The sequence below is a fragment of the Gopherus flavomarginatus genome, chromosome 1 (genome assembly GCF_025201925.1).
Source record: "Gopherus flavomarginatus isolate rGopFla2 chromosome 1, rGopFla2.mat.asm, whole genome shotgun sequence".
In the NCBI taxonomy this organism is placed as follows: Eukaryota; Metazoa; Chordata; order Testudines; family Testudinidae; genus Gopherus; species Gopherus flavomarginatus.
The window spans coordinates 152800778-152818818 of record NC_066617.1 but is presented as its reverse complement, the minus strand read 5'-3'; the positions used below and the strand labels follow the sequence as shown (position 1 = coordinate 152818818).

General features: G+C 46.7%; 1 protein-coding gene across 4 annotated transcripts in view; it reads left to right on the top strand.

The window, feature by feature from the left end:
• CLCN1 (chloride voltage-gated channel 1) overlaps nt 1-18041 on the top strand; it is a 150293-nt gene that overhangs the window by 84408 nt on the left and 47844 nt on the right. The gene's annotated exons all lie outside the window — the stretch shown is intronic.

Sequence of the window (18041 nt, the reverse complement as noted above, 5' to 3'; positions counted from 1 at the left end):
CTGAACCAATGACAGTCCATCCCTAGTCCGTATGTGATAATGGAGCAAACATTAGGTGAGGTGATCCAGATACATTCAAATCCAGTGGCCTGGTGAAAATCCACATCATGAATGAAAGAAGGTGCATGGTCTGGTGGCCAGAGCAGATAACTGGGAGTCAGAACTCCTGGGTTTGTATTTGTGATGCTGATACTTATTTGCCATGTGAGCAAGTCCCTTTCCTACGGGATGCCTCCATTTCTCTCTCTGTAACATGGGCTTAATACTATTGAGCTACCTTGCCTCAGGAGGCTGTGAGGCATAATGTCTTCAGGCTTCTACAGTGCTTTGAGATCCTTGGATGGAAATGTCTGACCACGGAAGCAGTTAGTAACTAAATGAAACTGACCCTCTCTTTCCCAGACCTGCCTGCAGTGAGCTCTGAGTTCCTTTGCCCAGCACATCTATATTTCATGGTATGGGCAGTTGTCCTTGTGACAACCAGCTTCGGTCTGGAGGAAGGAAAAGGAGGAAGAGATATTCTTTTGTAACTCAGGGTATGTCTACACTACGAAATTAGGTTGATTTTATAGAAGTTGATTTTTTAGAAATCGACTTGATACAGTCAATTGTATGTGTCCCACTAAGTGCATTAAGTTGGAGAAATGCATCCATAGTACCGAGGCTAGCTTTGACTTTCAGAGCGTTGCACTGTGGGTAGCTATCCCACAGTTACTGCAGTCTCCGCCGCCCATTGGAATTCTGAGTTGAGCTCCCAATGCCTGATGGGACAAAAACATTGCTGCGTGTGGTTCTGAGTACATGTCATCAGGTCCCCACTCCCTCCTTCCCTCCATCCCTCTGTGAAAGCAATGGCAAACAATTGTTTCTCACCTTTTTTCCTGGGTTACCCGTGCAGACGGCATACCACGGCAACTATGGAGACTGCTCAGCTCACTGTCACCGAATGTCTCCTGGGTGCTGTTGACAGACGCGGTACTGTAGTGCTACACAGCAGCATCTCCTTGCTTTGCCTTGCCTTGCCTTGGCAGGCAGTGCAATACGACTGTTAACAATCGTCATCTTGTGGGTGCTCTTGGCTGACCTCGGTGAGGTCGATCGGGGGCACCTGGACAAAAATGGGAATGACTCCAGATCATTCTCTTCTTTAAGTTTCGTCTAATGGAGATTCAGTCCTGCTTGGAATATCATGCCAGCTTCTGCCTCAGGCTGCTTTCCCAGCCAGCAGTGCTGTGTGGTCGCATCTCCCCAGCCTACTCCTTGCTCCCATGGCTCATGAAGCCTGGACAGTAGTAAGGAGCAGTTCAACTATAGGCTGAGCAAGTGCAGAATGGTGGTAGAATTTGTATTTGGACGTTCAAGAGCTCGCTGGTGCTGTTTGCTGATTAGGCTGTTTGCAATTAGATTAGAAGAGCACAGCACGCTGCGCATCACATAGGCTTTGAAAGCCAGTTTCATGACTGGCCAGGCTTCAGTGTGATAGCTGTGTGTGTCTCTCCTTGATGAAAACCCGCCCCCTTTGTTGGTTTTAATTCCCTTTAAGCCATGTCATCAATCGCCGCTCCCTCCCTGAGAGCGACGGCAGACAATCGTTTTGTGCCTTTTTTCCCACGCAGATGCCATACCATGGCAAGCACGGAGCCCGCTCAGATCATTGTGGCAGTTATGGGCATTGTAACCATCATGCACATTATCCTGCAGTATATACAGCACCGGAAACTTCAACAGCGGGCAAGGAGGCAACGGCAGCGCGGTAATAAGAGTGATGAGGACACAGAATTCTCTGAAAGCACTGGCCCTTGCAATTTGGACATCATGGTGCTAATGGGGTAGATTCATGCTGTGGAATGCCGATTCTGGGCCTGGGAAACAAGCACAGTCTGGTGGGATTGCATAGTGTTGCGAGTTTGGGATGATTCCCAGTGGCTGCTAAACTTTTGCATGCGTAAGGGCACTTTCATGGAACTTTGTGACTTGCTTTCCCCTGCCCTGAAGCACAAGAATACCAAGATGAGAGCAGCCCTCACAGTTGAGAAGCGAGTGGCAATAGCCCTCTGGAAGCTTGCAACACCAGACAGCTACCGGTCAGTCAGGAATGAATTTGGAGTGGGCTGAGCTGAGCTGCTGCTATCAAAGGTAGTCACTCTGGGAAATGTGCAGGTGATAGTGGATGGCTTTGCTGCAATGGGATTCCCTAACTGTGGTGGGCGATAGATGGAACACATATCCCTATCTTGACACCGGAGCACCAGAGCACCCAGTACATAAACCGCAAGGGGTACTTTTCAATGGTGCTGCAAGCACTGGTGGATCACAAGGGATGTTTCACCAACATCAGTGTGGGTTGGCTGGGAAAGGTACATGACACTCACATCTTTAGGAACTCTGGTCTGTGTGAACGGCTGCAGCAAGGGACTTACTTTCCAGACCAGAAAATAACAGTTGGGGATGTTGAAATGCCTATAGTGATCCTTGGGGACCCAGCCTACCTCTTAATGCCATGGCTCATGAAGCCGTACACAGGCACTCGTACACAGGTAGTCAGTAGCTGTTCAACTATAGGCTGAGCAAGTGCAGAATGGTGGCAGAATGTGCATTTTGACATTTAAAAGCTCGCTGGCACAGTTTACCGACTCGGTTATACCTCAGTAAAACCAATATTCCCATTGTTATTACTGCTTGCTGTGTGCTCCACAATATCTGTGAGAGTAAGGGGGAGACGTTTATGGCAGGGTGGGAGGTTGAGGCAAATGGCCTGGCTGCTGATTATGAGGAGCCAGACACCAGGCGGTTAGAAGAGTATTGCAGGGTGCGCTACGCATCAGAGAAGCTTTGAAAACCAGTTTCATGACTGGCCAGGCTACGGTGTGAAAGTTCTGTTTGTTTCTCCTTGATGAAAACCTGCCCCCCTTGGTTCACGCTACTTCCTTTAAGCCAAATGCCCTCCCCTCTCAGCTTTGATCTCCTCTTGCAGAGGGAATAAAGTCATTGCTCTTTCAAATTTACAAATTCTTTATTAATTCATCACACAAATGGGGGGAGCCCGGGAGGGGTGGGGGGAGGAGGGAAGCACTGGGTGGGGTGGCGGAAGAGGACAGGAGGGAAGGACCAGGCCACACTGCACTTCAAAACTTATTGAATGTCAGCTTTCTGTTGCTTGGGCAGTCCTCTAGGGTGGAGTGGCTGGGTGGCTGGAGGCCCCCCCCACTGCGTTCTTGGGTGTCTGGGTGAGGAGGCTATGGAACTTGGGGAGGAGGACAGTTGCTTACACAGGGGCTGCAGTGGCCGTCTGTGCTCCTGTTGCATTTCCTGCACCTCAACCATACGCCGGAGAATATCAGTTTGATCCTCCAGTAGCCTGAGCAAGTCCTTCTGCCTCCTTTCATCACGCTGACGCTACCTATCATCTTGATCCCACCTCCTTTCCTCTTGCTCCCAACACCTGTCCTCGGGTTCATTTTGTGCTTTCCTGCACTCTGACAGTGTCAGCCTCCAGGCATTCTGCTGGGCTCTTTCAGTGTGGGAGGACTGCATGAGCTCAGAGAACATTTCGTCACGAGTGCATTTTTTTTTGCCTTCTAATCTTTGCTAGCCTCTGGGACGGAGATGTTATGGGGAGCATTGAAACATTTGCAGCTGCAGGAGGAAAAAAGGGAGAGTAGTATTTAAAAAGGCACATTTTAGAGAACAATGGCAAGACTCTTTTCACGGTGAACCAAGCTGTTAATGTTACATAGCACATGTGCTTTTTTACAAGGTAGCATTTTGCCTCTTATATTGAGGGCCTGCCGGCTTGGTGTGACAGATCACACACACATGGCCAGTGGGCAACAGAATTTGGCTTGCAGGCAGACATGATAAGCCACAGTCTTTTGCTTCTTTAACCTTCATAACATGTGGGGATGGTTTCAAAGAGCAGTGCCCTCATTTCCCATACCAAGCACCCACTGGGTTGGCCATTTTAAATGGGCTGACCATTTAAAAGGAGGGGCTGTGGTTTTCAGGTTAATGTGCAGCACAAACCCAGCTAAGCCATTAGTTCCCTCTTTGTCCCTGAATGGCCTACTGTAGTGTTGCAGCAGGCAAAGAGCATTTCTGGAGAGGAGGAGGGATAAGGAGCATTTCCAACAGCAGGGTAGTTAGCTGAGAAGCATGCCCTGCAGGTGGTATGGGACCATACAGTGTGCAGGGGGAACTGGGCAGTCTCTGACAGCCAGGAAAACACCTTGGAAAAGCAGTGACTAAGTGAGGGGAGCGTGATAACTGCTTACAATGTCTCCAGAGTGTAAACACCAAAGACTCTAGAGAGGGATTGTTCAGGCTGGTATAAGTGGAGATGGCTGAATTTCAGCAAATGGGGGACATTTTGGGCTGGTGAGAGTCCCCAAGGGACGTGATGGAAGCCCCATCTCCTGGGGCACTTAAAATGAGGCTGGACAAACTGTCATGTATGGGGCCAGTGGTTTCCCCAGGAATTGAAATTAGGGAGGGTGTTCGAATTTACAGAGGGGGTGTCAGGTCCAATGAGATATATAAAAGAGATATGAATAAAGTAAATATTTTGTTAGGATTATGCAAATTTAACATAAGGAAAATGCAAGTTACACCAAAACACATAACAGATCTAGATTTCTAAAAAAAAAAAATTAAAAAACATGTATTTAATTTAAATTGACTTTTGAAAAGTAAGCCATCATGGGATAAGAGGGAAGTCCTCTCATGGATCAGTAACTGGTTAAAAGATGGGAAACAAAGAGTAGGAATAAATTATCAGTTTTCAGAATGGAGAGAGATAAATAGTGGTATCCTTGAGGGGTCAGTACTGGGACCAGTATTGTTCAACATATTCATCTGGAAAAATGGGTAAACAGTGAGGTGGCAAAATTTGCAGATGATACAAAACTAGTCAAGATAGTTAAATCCCAGGCAGACTGCAAAGACCTACAAAGGGATCTCACAAAACTGGGTGACTGGGCAACAAAATGGCAAATTAAATTCAATGTTGATAAATGCATAGTAATGCACATGGGAAAGCAATCTCAACTATACATACAAAATGATGGCATCTCAATTAGCTGTTAACACCATGAAAGAGATCTTGGAGTCATTGTGGATAGTTCTCTGAAAACATCCACTCAATGTGCAGCAGCAGTCACAAAAGCAAACGATGGGAATCATTAAGAAAGGGATAGATAATAAGACAGAAAATATCATATTGCCTCTATATAAATCCGTGGCACGTGCACACCTTCAATAGTCTGTGCAGATCTGGTCACCCATCTTAAAAAAATATATATTAGAATTGGAAAAAGTGCAGAGATGGGCAACTAAAATGATCAGGGGTATGAAACAAGAGGAGAGATTAAAATGACTGGGAATTTTCAGCTTAGAAAAGAGATGACTAATGGGGATATGATAGAGGTCTACAAAATCTTGACTGGTGTGAAGAAAGTGAATAAGGAAATTTTATTTAATCCTTCACATAACAGAAGAACTAGCAGTCACCCAATGAAATTAATAGGCAGCAGGTTTTAAAAAAACCAAAGGAAGTACTTCTTCACACAATATAAAGTCAACCCAGGGAACTCTTTGCCAGGGGATGCTGTGAAGCCCAAAACTATAATAGGATTATAAAAAGAACTAGATAAATTCCTGGAGAACAGGTCCATCTGTGGCTATTAGCCAGGATGGGGAGGGATGCAATACCATGCTCTGAGTGTCCCTAGCCTGTTTGCCAGAAGCTGGGAATGGGCAACAGGGGATGGTCACTTGATGATTACCTGTTCTGTTCATTCCCTCTGAAGCACCTGGCCTCGACCACTGTTGTAAGACAGGGTACTGGGCTATATGAACCATTGGTCTGACCCAGTATGACCATTCTTATGTAAAAATTAATTATAATAATAAAAATGTTTAGTACAGAAACTCCCCAACAGAATGACCTCCCAAGATAGCAACAATGTGAGATAACAACCTTGGCAAATAATGCATTTTAAAAATCTTGGCCTACCAAGAAACATATTTATATAAGTTTCCATTCCCAGTCAAAAATCTAGCATTCTGGAGCAAAGTGACTAAAATATAGTCCAACAAACAAATGTTTATTTAACATGTCACTCACTTTTCCCTCTACCACACTCCACTCACTGCTGTTGTCCTTGGTCAGTGGAGACTCAGAGTTCAGAGGTGCTTTCACATGAGTACACCTTCCAGGTGGGGGACAAGAAGGCACTTTGCTTGATCCTCCAGCTGCTCACTGTTTGTTCTGGCCACGTCTGTTCGTTGTGGCACCGTTCACTCCACCACTCTGTTGCCAGTGTCCCTGCACAGTCACCTTCGGCTGCCACCTGCCACTGTGACCTCTGCGAGTTGGTCTCTTGAGGTTCCACCAGCTCTCAGTGATTTCAGCTGAGGTCTCAGTGCAAGAACCTCGCTTGCTGCTAGTGCCGTCTGGGCTGTCTCTTACACAAAAACACTGTACCCACAGGAACACTGTCCCCACAACAGGACTAAGCACTTAGACCTGATTGTCAGTGATTTCAGCTGCAGTGGTCACTTAACAGAACAAAAGACTCTCTATGGAGCCTAAACAGATCTGTCTTTAAACAGTGGAGAGGGACAGGTCCCCACCCTCTCTCTTGATGTCTTCAAATCATCACAGGCTACAGTTCTACTGCACTTTACTCATACAATAAGAACAACATTTCATCTCCCATTCCCCCCACATTCAAGTGGTTTGTAACTCAACCCCAGCCAAAATCTATCACTTGGACAACACAGCTCTGTTTGCTGGATATCTAGGTAGATTAGGTGTGAATGTAAATATAATCTGGCCCTGAAGCCTTTCCCCGCAGCCCCAGCTCATCACTATCTGTCAGCGAGAGCTCATTTAGACTTTGCTTACAAATCATCATTTGAAATTATTAGGTCGGCCGACATCACCGAAATTATTGCACTGACATCATAAAAAACAGCTGTATAAGGAAGCAAGGAAACTAGTCTATGTTCATACTTTTCAAATCTGTTATACTTTTTCAGATACACATTTTATCATGCACTGTATAAGCTTTTAAAGTGTGTATTAATGTTTCAGTTTAAATTCAGATTTCCAAACAGTCCCTGAATTGGTATGTAACTAGCTCACAAAACTAGGGGGGGTGTTGGGGAAATTCACGGGGGGTGTAGGGAAATCACTGTATGAGGCTCACGGTAACTCATGATGCTTTATGTCTCTCTCTTTTATATCCTGTAATTCTCCCACTGAAGTGTCTGGTTCTGCTGTTCTAAGCAGGGCCCATCCCCCTCCTGGCACTCAGGAAATCTTAAAGGACTCTTGTGTGTGTGTGGGCTGGAGAGGGGGAGGAGGGCTACATTCTGGGAAGTGTGAAGTGCCAAGACCTCAAGAAATGCCACCAGCAGGGGAACACGAGCTCCAATGAGCCCTCAGGCCAAAATCGGGTCATTGAAGGGCATGTGATAAGGAGCTTCCTATTCTCAGCTTCTCAAACAAATCGCTCCCCACTCTACTTGCTGAGCCCAGAAGAAAGGAGGGCAGCTACTCCCTTGGGAGCCCGATACTCTACAAGAGAGCACAGCCAGGATCTCTGGAGTTTCTATCTAACCCCTGACCTTCTAAGAGTACCTGATCTCTGAGGACATTAAAGGGTGGGGAAGTCATGCTATTCTGAGCTGGTCCATCTCCCTCAGCTCAGGTGTGTCCCTGCCTAGAGCTCTCTCCATCTCCCTCCTGCTCTTGCTCTTTCTCTCTGTGAGGTGGCATAGCTGCCAAGTTTGGTGCAGCTCCATGTGGGACATTTTGTATAAATTATTTAATTTGCATATTTGTAATTAATTTTCACATAGCCTTATAGTTTCAAGCAGTGATGAGGATAGAGTACGGAGCCACACAGAAGTAGACATCTCTGGTGGAGGAGGTGTGGAGGTGTGTGGGTGCTGCATAGTGGTCTGGGTGCTGGAGAGTGGTAGATTGGGTGGGTGCTCAGTTTCTGAGGCCTGGGGTAGCTATGTGCTCAGATAGAGCTGTTTGAGGGAGTGGCTGAGGCCAGCACGAGGTCTGCCTCACATGTCTCTGCTGATTCTGCCCATTGTATCCCTCCCCAGTGGAATCCAGCAGGGGTAGCTGTGAGAGGGGAGGCAGAGTGGCTGCCATGCTGCCTGCAGGGCAGTCCCACAGCCACCCACCCAGACAGGAAGAGCAATTGGAGGCAATATTTGCAGCCATCTGGATGTGTGAGATCTCAGCTGGCTGCAGAGAGGTGTGATGGGCTGCCTAATGCATGAGGCAGCCCTCAGGGCATCACCTTGCTGTGAGCTGCACCAGCCCCCTGTATGTATTCCCTAGAGATTCCCCAAATGGTATCTCTCAGCACATCTTTCTCTTTGGCTGAAGAGAGCTGGAGAAACTTGTGGTTGCATCTGGTACCCAAAGGGGGTCTCAGAGGAGACTGAGGGCTGGTTGGCAGGCAGTGGAAAAAAGACTGAAATACTGAGCAAACCCCTATCCCCTGCCACCTTCAGACAAATTTTTAAAAAACGCCATTTAAAAAATGCACATTCAAGCAGGCAGAGTTGGCTTTAGGCACCTGCAATGTCTACACGGAAGGGTGGAGCTTTCATCTATCCCCAAACTCCCAGGACACCTGCAGGGTTTATGAGTCCCCTATGAGAAAACTAAAGTTATAAGATAATTTCAAGAGTCCCATGCACACCCACAGCTGCTGCAGCCTCCACTCCCTGGGGAGAATGCTGTGTCCTCATGGCATCACAATGCAACAGTGAGTGAAAGCCCCAGTGCAATTCATGGGATTTCATGTCAATACCTGAGGGCATCTGTGTAAGGAGGGGAATGGTCCCGCTATTGTGGGGAACTTTCCTGGCTTCTGCACTAACCCAGTGAAGTGGGCTAGCTAAAGTATCTGAGTCCTCGCTCCCACTTCCTTTACCCAGAGGCCTGCTTGACCTCAAGGACTCCCCTTCCACTCTCCTGTGTGGCAGAGACCTTGTAACCCCAACAAGGCTGGGTCCAGGATTCCTGGGGGGCTCAACCCCCAACCTTGCTGTGGTCACTTAGGGCAGGGGCTAGGGTGTCCCCACTCCAGAGTGCTCTCTCTGCACTGGATGCTTCTCTGACCCACTGATCATTTCATACAGTTCAAAGCAAATACAATTTATTAAACAGCAATCAATTAAAAAAATAAGGAAAAAATGGGAAAGGTTAAAGGAAAACACGTCACCCTGTTCTGTGCCACAGGAACATCGCAACCAGTGTCTCTGGAATGTAAGGGAAGTTCAAAGTTTGTTCCTTACAAGTCCCAGGCCTCCTTCTCAGTCCCTGGCTGTGCTGCAGGGATGCTGTGGGTCGGACACTTGCTCTGGTGATGGCTACACGCTCTCAGGCTCTAGGTGGCAGGACCCTTCTTCCCAGCATCACCCCCGCCCTGTCAGGGTTACGATCCCCCTTCAAGTCTGGCCTGCAGAGCCTCTTGGCTGAGGCGTCTCCCTGTGCTTGGCCCTCGGCCCAGGGTCCCCCTCGCTCTCCCCAGCTGCTCACCACACCCGGCTCCGGACTGCTGCAGCCCCAGCTCCAGCTCCAGCTCCACCACTCTGTCTCAGCTCCAACTCCACCATTCTGTCTCAGCAAGGCTGCTGCTGCTCTGCCTCCAGCTCCCTGGGCTGCTTCTCTGGCCCCTCTGGCTCTGGTTGCTGCAGCTCTGCTCCCAGGACAATTCTGCTCTCTGGGCTGCTTCTGTGGCTTTGCTTCCAGCTCCGACCTACTTCCTGGGCTGTTTTTCTGGCTCCTCTGGATCAGGCACGGCTCTGCTCCCCAGTTCAGCTCGGGCCCCTGCTTCCTCCTTAGCTCGACCCCACTGTGTCTGACCCAGGCAATTCCAGCTCACATGGAGGATGGGACCCCCCGACCTCCTGACTCCCTGATTAGCCTGCCTGCCCTATCAATCAGGCTGACCTCTTCCCATTGTTCCTGGGGACTGTCAGTCTCAGGGTCCTGATTTCACATCAATCCTTCCCCTTTCTTTTGGTGCTAGGAGCTAGCCACCAAAACACCCCCACTGAGTTTTAGTAAGGGGAAAACAGTCCCTTTACATCTGCACCAATTCCAGGGAGTGTCTGTAATCAGAAGAAATTTCACATTTGATTATACCATACTGTACATCTCTATATATCCACTGGCTTATTTGAATTACCCACACCATTCTGTGCAGCACCTGTCCTTTTCAGAAGGTCTCTCCTCCAACTATTTCCAGATATAGCCCAGTTTAGCTTATGGGATTTGCAGAAGTAATAGCACCTGAAAGGGGTATTAAAATACAGAGGGCTAAATTCAGTCCTGGTGTAAGTGTGTTCCTTTAGTAAAACCAGCTGCTTTGCACGAGATCTGAATTTGGCCCACCTCTTCTAATAGAGGAAGCAGGGTCACGCTAGTCAGCCCCATGAGGTGGAGTGGATCCACAGCTGGGACATAGGGACAAGGAACATGATGTGAGCAGGAGTGGGAACACTAAAGACTTTTGATGAGGGAGTCAGGCCACCCTGGGGAGGGATCTGAGGATGTATACACCTTTACACTGTATTATTACTATTCTTAAGCTCACAACAATACCCCCATGGACGTTACAGAATGAGACAATGCTCTCCCGGTACCTAGTGCCACTTCTTGCTGAGGCAACACATGGGTGGGGGGAGATGTAGGGTCACATGCCCACCCCCACCCCTCAAGATTTCTGCCAGGGTTCACACCACAATGTGGCCAGCAGCAACCTTTTGGCACTGTACAGGAAGGAAGGGACAGCAGCTGCTTCCAGCTGCAGTGGAGGAGGACAGGAGGAAGAGATGACCTGGCCATTTCTTTGCAGAGCTCATCTCTTCTTCTTCTCCCCGCCAGTCCCCAGCTGTAAGCAGCTTGTCCCTTCCTGCCTGTATGGTTCTGAAAGGCAGTCAATACCTCCAGGTTGCTGCTGGGCACTGACATAACCCAGCTGCCTCCTGTGCCCCAGCTCCAGCACGGGCAGGAAGAGGTTAAGCCCTAAGGACATATTGTGCACCAGGGCTAGGGTGTAATCGGGACTGTCCCGATATTTAGGTGTTTGTCCCACATTCTGACCCAATTTTTGTCCCAATATTTTGCACTCTGCTTTTTAAAAATTTTTTTTTTTTTTGCTCTGCTGGTGTCCCGATATTCTCTTCCTCTCATCTGGTCATCCTACTCAGGGTCCAGGGACCCTGACTGCAGGGTCTTCAAGGAACCAGCCAGACAGGTGGCTCAGCAGGGGACGGTACCTAGGGGTCAGAGCAGCCCTGTACTCCGGGGGGCAGGACCCAGGGTGGGGGGAGGCAGGTGAAGAGGGTGCTAACCCCTTGCCCCACGGGGTGCTGTGGAGCCTGCAGGTTCAGGGCAGGAACAGGCTGGAAATCGCTTCCCCCAACACCACAACTCCAGAGCTTAGCTGAGGGGCAGAGAGGCTTCCCCGTGCTAGTGCTATGGCAGTGGAGCCAGTGGCACAGAGCAGGTTGAGGCCGGGTCGCTCCACTTACCGCTGCTGGTGAGTGCAAGCCCGACCCCTGCTGCAGTCCTCAGGGGAGTGGGAGTGGGGCGGAGTAGGGGTGGGAGGAGGTGGGGCTGGAGCAGAGCAGGGGCAGGGGCCATGGGGAAGAGGTAGAGCAGGGGTTGAAGCAGTATGGAGCTGCGCAGGGCTCCAGGAAATATGGTGCCCCAAATTTCTTAGTGCCCTATGCAGCTGTGCACTTTGCAATATGGGTAGGGATAGCTCTGGGCAGTGGGAGAAGGAAGGAGCCTAACGGCCAGGCTATGGTGAGCTGAGCGCTCCGACCAGGGACTGGTTCTCCGCACAGTGCTGGGAACAGACGTGCCTTGCCGGGAGCTTAGGGGGCAAATGGGCAAAGCAGGGAGAGGACAGTGAGAGTGGGAGCACATAAAAGGCCAATGGGTGGGCAGCAGAGGTGACACATAACCGGACGCCGCCTGGTGCCTACCTGCATTCACCAACCACCGCAGCTCGCAATGCACAGCCAGTGCTGGCCAGAAAAGGGATGCAGGGTGGGCCCTGCTGGCTGAAAGCTGCCACGCTGCAGGGGCTGCGCAGCTGGCCCCGCATGCTGCATCTTTGCTCTGTCACCAGCCTTACACACCCACCCCCATTGTCAGCCACTGGACCCCCTCCCCACTCACTGCTGGTGGGCTGGTGGCTAGTGAGCAGGGATCTGGCCAACAGCAGGACCCGCCAGAACTGATGAGCGGGGGAGACAGAAAATATGGGACAATTTGCGCATTTTAAAGAAAAAGTCAGGACACCTGCAGGAGGGCTTAAATACGGGACATCTGGTCACCCTAGTGATTCTCAGCTTGAGTAGACATTCCTGCAATAGCTCTGATTGAGCTAGCATGTTGAGAATAGAAGTAGCCAGGGTGGTGCAAATGGCAAGCTGCCACAAGTATGATCCCATCCAAAATGCAAGGCACATACTCTGGGCAGCTAGCCCCTCCCACCACTATATCTGCACTTCTATTTTTAGCACTCTAGCTCAGTCAGAGCTAGTGCAGGTATGTCTACTTAAGCTGCTAATTACACCTTTCAGCTCAAAGTGTAAACATATCCTTAGCATTTACCATCTCAATGATTCCAGATCAACTGTACTCCATTTACAAGTAAAACAGTTTTCTTTTTAAAAGTAGCATCACAAAATCCCTCTGAGATGTGAGGATCAAGCTGGGGGTCTTTCCATGCTGCATAAGAACATAAGAATGACCATACTGGGTCAGACCAAAGGTTCATCCAGCCCTGTATCCTGTCTACCAACACTGGCCAATGCCAAGTGCCCCAGAGGGAGTGAAACTAACAGGTAAAGATCAAGTGATCTCTCTCCTGCCATCCATCTCCACCCTCTGACAAACAGAGGCTAGGGACACTGTTCCTTACCCATCCTGGCTAATAGCCATTAATGGACTTAATCTCCATGAATTTATCTAGTTCTATTTTAAACCCTGTTATAGTCCTAGCCTTCACAACCTCCTCAGGCAAGGAGTTCCACAGGTTGACTGGGTTCTGTGTGAAGAAGAACTTCCTATTGTTTGTTTTAAACCTGCTGCCCATTAATTTCATTTGGTGACCCCTAGTTCTTATATTATGGGAACAAGGAAATAACTTTTCCTTATTCACTTTCTCCAGACCACTCATGATTTTATGTACATCTCTCATATTCCCCCTTAGTCTCCGCTTTTCCAAGCTGAAAAGTGCTAGACTCTTTAATCTCTCCTCATATGGGACCCTGTCAAGGTTTCTTTCCCCACTCTGAACTTATGGGTACAAATGTGGGGACTGCATGGACACTTCTAAGCATAATTACTAGCTTAGATCTCGTAACACTGTCACCACCCAGAATTCCAGTGTCTGGGGCACTCTCTGTCCCCTCAAAACTTCGTCCCCTCCCTGGGTTGCCTTGAGGGACTTTACAAATTCCCTGGTGAACACAGATCCAAACTCCTTGGATCTTAACACAAGGAGAAATCTACCATCCCCGTCTGTCATAACTGTCCTACTCAGATCTGAACCTTAGAGTTCAGAACATGAGAAGCTAGCATGAAACCTCCAAACTTAATTACCAGCTTGGATCTGATATCGCTGCCACCAGCCAGCAGATTCCAGTGTCTGGCTCACTCTGGTCTCCCCAAAACCTTCCCTGGGGACCCCAAGACTCAGATTCCTTGAGTTTCAAAACAAAGGGGAATAAACCATTTCCCTTCCCCCTCCTCCCCTCCAGATGTTCCCTCCCTGGGTTCCTGGAGAGATATACAGATTCAAGCTCCTTGAAACTAAACAAAGGGATTCCACCCTCTTTACTGCCTCCCAGATTTCCCCACCCTGGGTACTCTGGCAGATTCCCTGCTTCAAGTCCTTGAAACACAAGTACTGAGAGATCTAATCTCTCTCCCCCCTCACCCAGAGGGTATGCAAAGTCAGGCTTAGTAAATCTAACACAAAGAGATTTTCCCCCTCCCTTCGTTTCTTAGCCTTAACCAGTGAAAAACACTCAAACAGATCTTAAAAAGAAAGCTTTATATAAAAAAGAAAGAAAAAGACAAAAAATGGTCTCTGTATCAAGGTGACAATATATAGGGTCAATTGCTTAAAAGAAAAAATGAATAAACAGCCTTATCCAAAAAGAATACAATTTAAAACATTCCAGCAACTACACACATGTAAATACAAAAAAACAATATAAACCTATTGTCTTACTATCCTTGTACTTACAACTTGGAAACAGAAGACTAGAAAGCCTGGAGATTCCTGTGGTCACTCTCAGAGCCCAGAAAGAGAACAGACCAGGAACAAAGGACTCACACCCAAAACTTCCCTCCACCCAGATTTGAAAAAGTCTTGTTTCCTGACTGGTTCTCTGGTCAGGTGTTGTTTGTTACCCCTTTCCAGGTGAAAGAGACATTAACCCTTAGCTATCTGTTTATGACACCCTCCTTTCCCCCCATCAATCCCTCGTGAGTCCAGATCCAATCCCATTGGATCTTAAAACAAGGAAAAATCAATCAGGTTCTTAAAAAGAAAGCTTTTAATTAAAGAAAGAAAAGGTAAAAATTATCTTTGTAAAATCAGGATGGAAAATGCTTTACAGGGTAATCAGATTCCTATAGACCAGAGGGACGCCCCCCCCCCACCAGCCTTAGGTTCAAAGTTACAGCAAACAGAGGCAAAATCCTTCCAGCAAAAAGAAACATTTACAAGTTGAGAAAACAAACATAAGACTAACATGCCTTGCGTGGCTAATTACTTACAAGTTTGAAACATGGGAGACTGATTCAGAAAGATTTGGAGAGCCTGGATTGATGTACCGTCCCTCTCAGTCCTGAAAGCGAACAACCACAACACAAAGAGCACAAACAAAAGACTTCCCTCCACCAAGATTTGAAAGTATCTTGTCCCCCTATTGGTCCTCTGATCAGGTGTCAGCCAGGTTTACTGAGCTTCTTAACCCTTTACAGGTAAAAAAGACATTAACCCTTAACTGTTTATGACAGACCCGTTCCAAACCCCTAATCATTTTAGTTGCCCTTTTCTGAACTTTTTCTAATGCCAGTATATCTTTTTTGAGATGAGGAGACCACATCTGTATGCAGTATTCAAGATATGAGCGTACCATGGATTTATATAAAGGCAATAAGATAGTCTCTGTCTTATTCTCTATCCCTTTTTTAAAGATTCCTAACATCTTGTTTGCTTTTTTGACTGCCGCTGCACATTGCGTGGACGTCTTGAGAATTATCCATCATGACTCCAAGATCTCTTTCCTGATTAGTTGTAGCTAAATTAGCCCCCATCATATTGTATGTATAGTTGGGGTTATTTTTTCCAATGTGCATTACTTTACATTTATCCACATTAAATTTCATTTGCCATTTTGTTGCCCAGTCACTTAGTTTTGTGAGATCTTTTTGAAGTTCTTCACAGTCTGCTTTGGTCTTAACTATCTTGAGCAGTTTATTATCATCTGCAAACTTTGCCACCTCACTGTTTAGCCCTTTCTCCCGATCATTTATGAATAAGTTGAATAGGATTGGTCCTAGGACTGACCCTTGGGGAACACCACTAGTTACCTTACCCATCTCCATTCTGAAAATTTACCATTTATTCCCACCTTTGTTCCCTGTCTTTTAACCAGTTCTCAATCCATGAAAGGATCTTCCCTCTTATCCCATGACAACTTAATTTACACAAGAGTCTTTGGTGTGGAACCTTGTCAAAGGCTTTCTGGAAGTCTAAGTACACTATGTCCACTGGATCCCCCTTGTCCACATGTTTGTTTGACCCTTCAAAGAACTCTAATAGATTAGTAAGACATGATTTCCCTTTACAGAAACCATGTTGACTTTTGCCCAACAAGTTATGTTCTTCTATGTGTCTGACAATTTTAGACTTTACTATTGTTTCAACTAATTTACCTGGTACTGACGTTAGACTTACTGGTCTGTAATTGCCGGGATCACCTCTAGAGCCCTTTTTAAATATTGGCGTTACATTAGCTATCTTCCACTCACTGGGTACAGAAGCCGATTTAAAGGACAGTTTACAAACCCTTGTTAATAGTTCTGCAATTACACATTTGAGTTCTTTCAGAACTCTTGGGTGAATGCCATCTTGTCCCTGTGACTTGTTACTGTTAAGTTTATCAATTAATTCCAAAACCTCCTCTAGTGACACTTACAATCTGTGACAGTTCCTCAAATGTGTCACCTACAAAAACCAGCTCAGGTTTGGGAATCTCCCTAACATCCTCAGCCGTGAAGACTCCAGCAAGGAATTCATTTAGTTTCTTCACAATGACTTTATTGTCTTTAAGTGCTCCTTTTGTATCTCGATCACCCCACTGGTTGTTTAGCAGGCTTCCTGCTTCTGATGTACTTAAAAACCATTTTGTTATTACCTTTGAGTTTTTGTCTAGCTGTTCTTCAAACTCCTTTTTGGCTTTTCTTATTACATTTTTACACTTAATTTGGCAGTTTATGCTCCTTTTTATTTACCTCACTAGGATTAGACTTCCACTTTTTTAAAGATGCTTTTTTATCTCTCACTGCTTCTTTTACATGGTTGTTAAGTCATGGTGGCTCTTTTTTAGTTCTTTTGCTGTGTTTTTTAATTTGGGGTATACATTTAAGTTGGGCCTCTATTATAGTGTCTTTGAAAAGTGTCCATGCAGCTTGCAGGGATTTCACTCTAGTCACTATACCTTTTAATTCCTGTTTAACTTACCTCCTCATTTTTGCATAGTTTTCCTTTCTGAAATTAAATGCCACAGTGTTGGGCTGTTGAGGCGTTCTTCCCACCACAGTAATGTTATATGTTATTATACTATGGTCACTATTTCCAAGTGGTCCTGTTACAGTTACCTCTTGGACCAGCTCCTGCGCTCCACTCAGGACGAAATTGAGAAATGCCTCTTCCTTTGCGGGTTCCTGTACCAGCTGCTCCAAGAAGCAGTCATTTCAAGTATCAAGAAATGCTGTCTCTGCATTTCATCCTGAGGTGACATGTACCCAGTCAATATGGGGATAATTGAAATCCTCCACTGTTATTGAGTTCTTTATTTTGATAGCCTCTCTAATCTCCCTTAGAATTTCATCATCATAATCACTGTCCTGGTCAGGTGATTGATAATAGATCCCTACTGTTATATTCTTATTAGAGCATGTAATTACTATCCATAGAGATTCTATGCACAATATCAATATAATAACAGTCAGATTAGGATCTCTGTGACACCTGTACCTTTTCTGGGAAGGCAGTTTACAGTCACAAATAATACTACACTTTGAAGACAATGCGGTTGCACAGGTGTCAGTGAGGACATAATTTGTGTAGCAAAACTTTTATTATGGTTTATAAAGAGGGAAGGAGCCCAGCTTGACTCTCAAATACCAGGCTGAATGTGCAAAGTTGGCAGCAGGTAAAAATGGTTTTTTACTAGTAAACTGCATACGTTTGATCTGAGAAATGATAAACACATAGTCCTCTCATGGCATTTATATGGAGATGCTTTTTAAAGCAAGGCCACATTTTAAACCACTGTAGGAAAAATGCAGCTTTAATACTACAGTTAAGTCAAGGCAATGGAGAAAGATGGTTTGTCACCATTGAGAGATTCAAGCTGAGCTTGAACTATCACCGGTGGTTTTACGATCACAAAATCAATTCTGTCACAATTTGGAGGGAGGATGGGACAGTCAGCAAAAGCCCCATTCTGCTCTAAATGAGCCTGTTGGTCCTTGCTAGGAATGGAAGTTGTTGGGAGTCTGTAGCCCTGGAGTAGGCTCTGGATGGTGGCCTTGCCCCAGCAATATGGTAAAAGGAGACAGACATGTTTGAGGGAAGATCAGTCACATGAAGTATGTAGTATTCATGCCACCTGCAATCCCAGACCACGCTTGGTGTGGAGGGGAGCTGCTCACAGAGATCACGCCCAGTTGTAAGTGGCTGGAG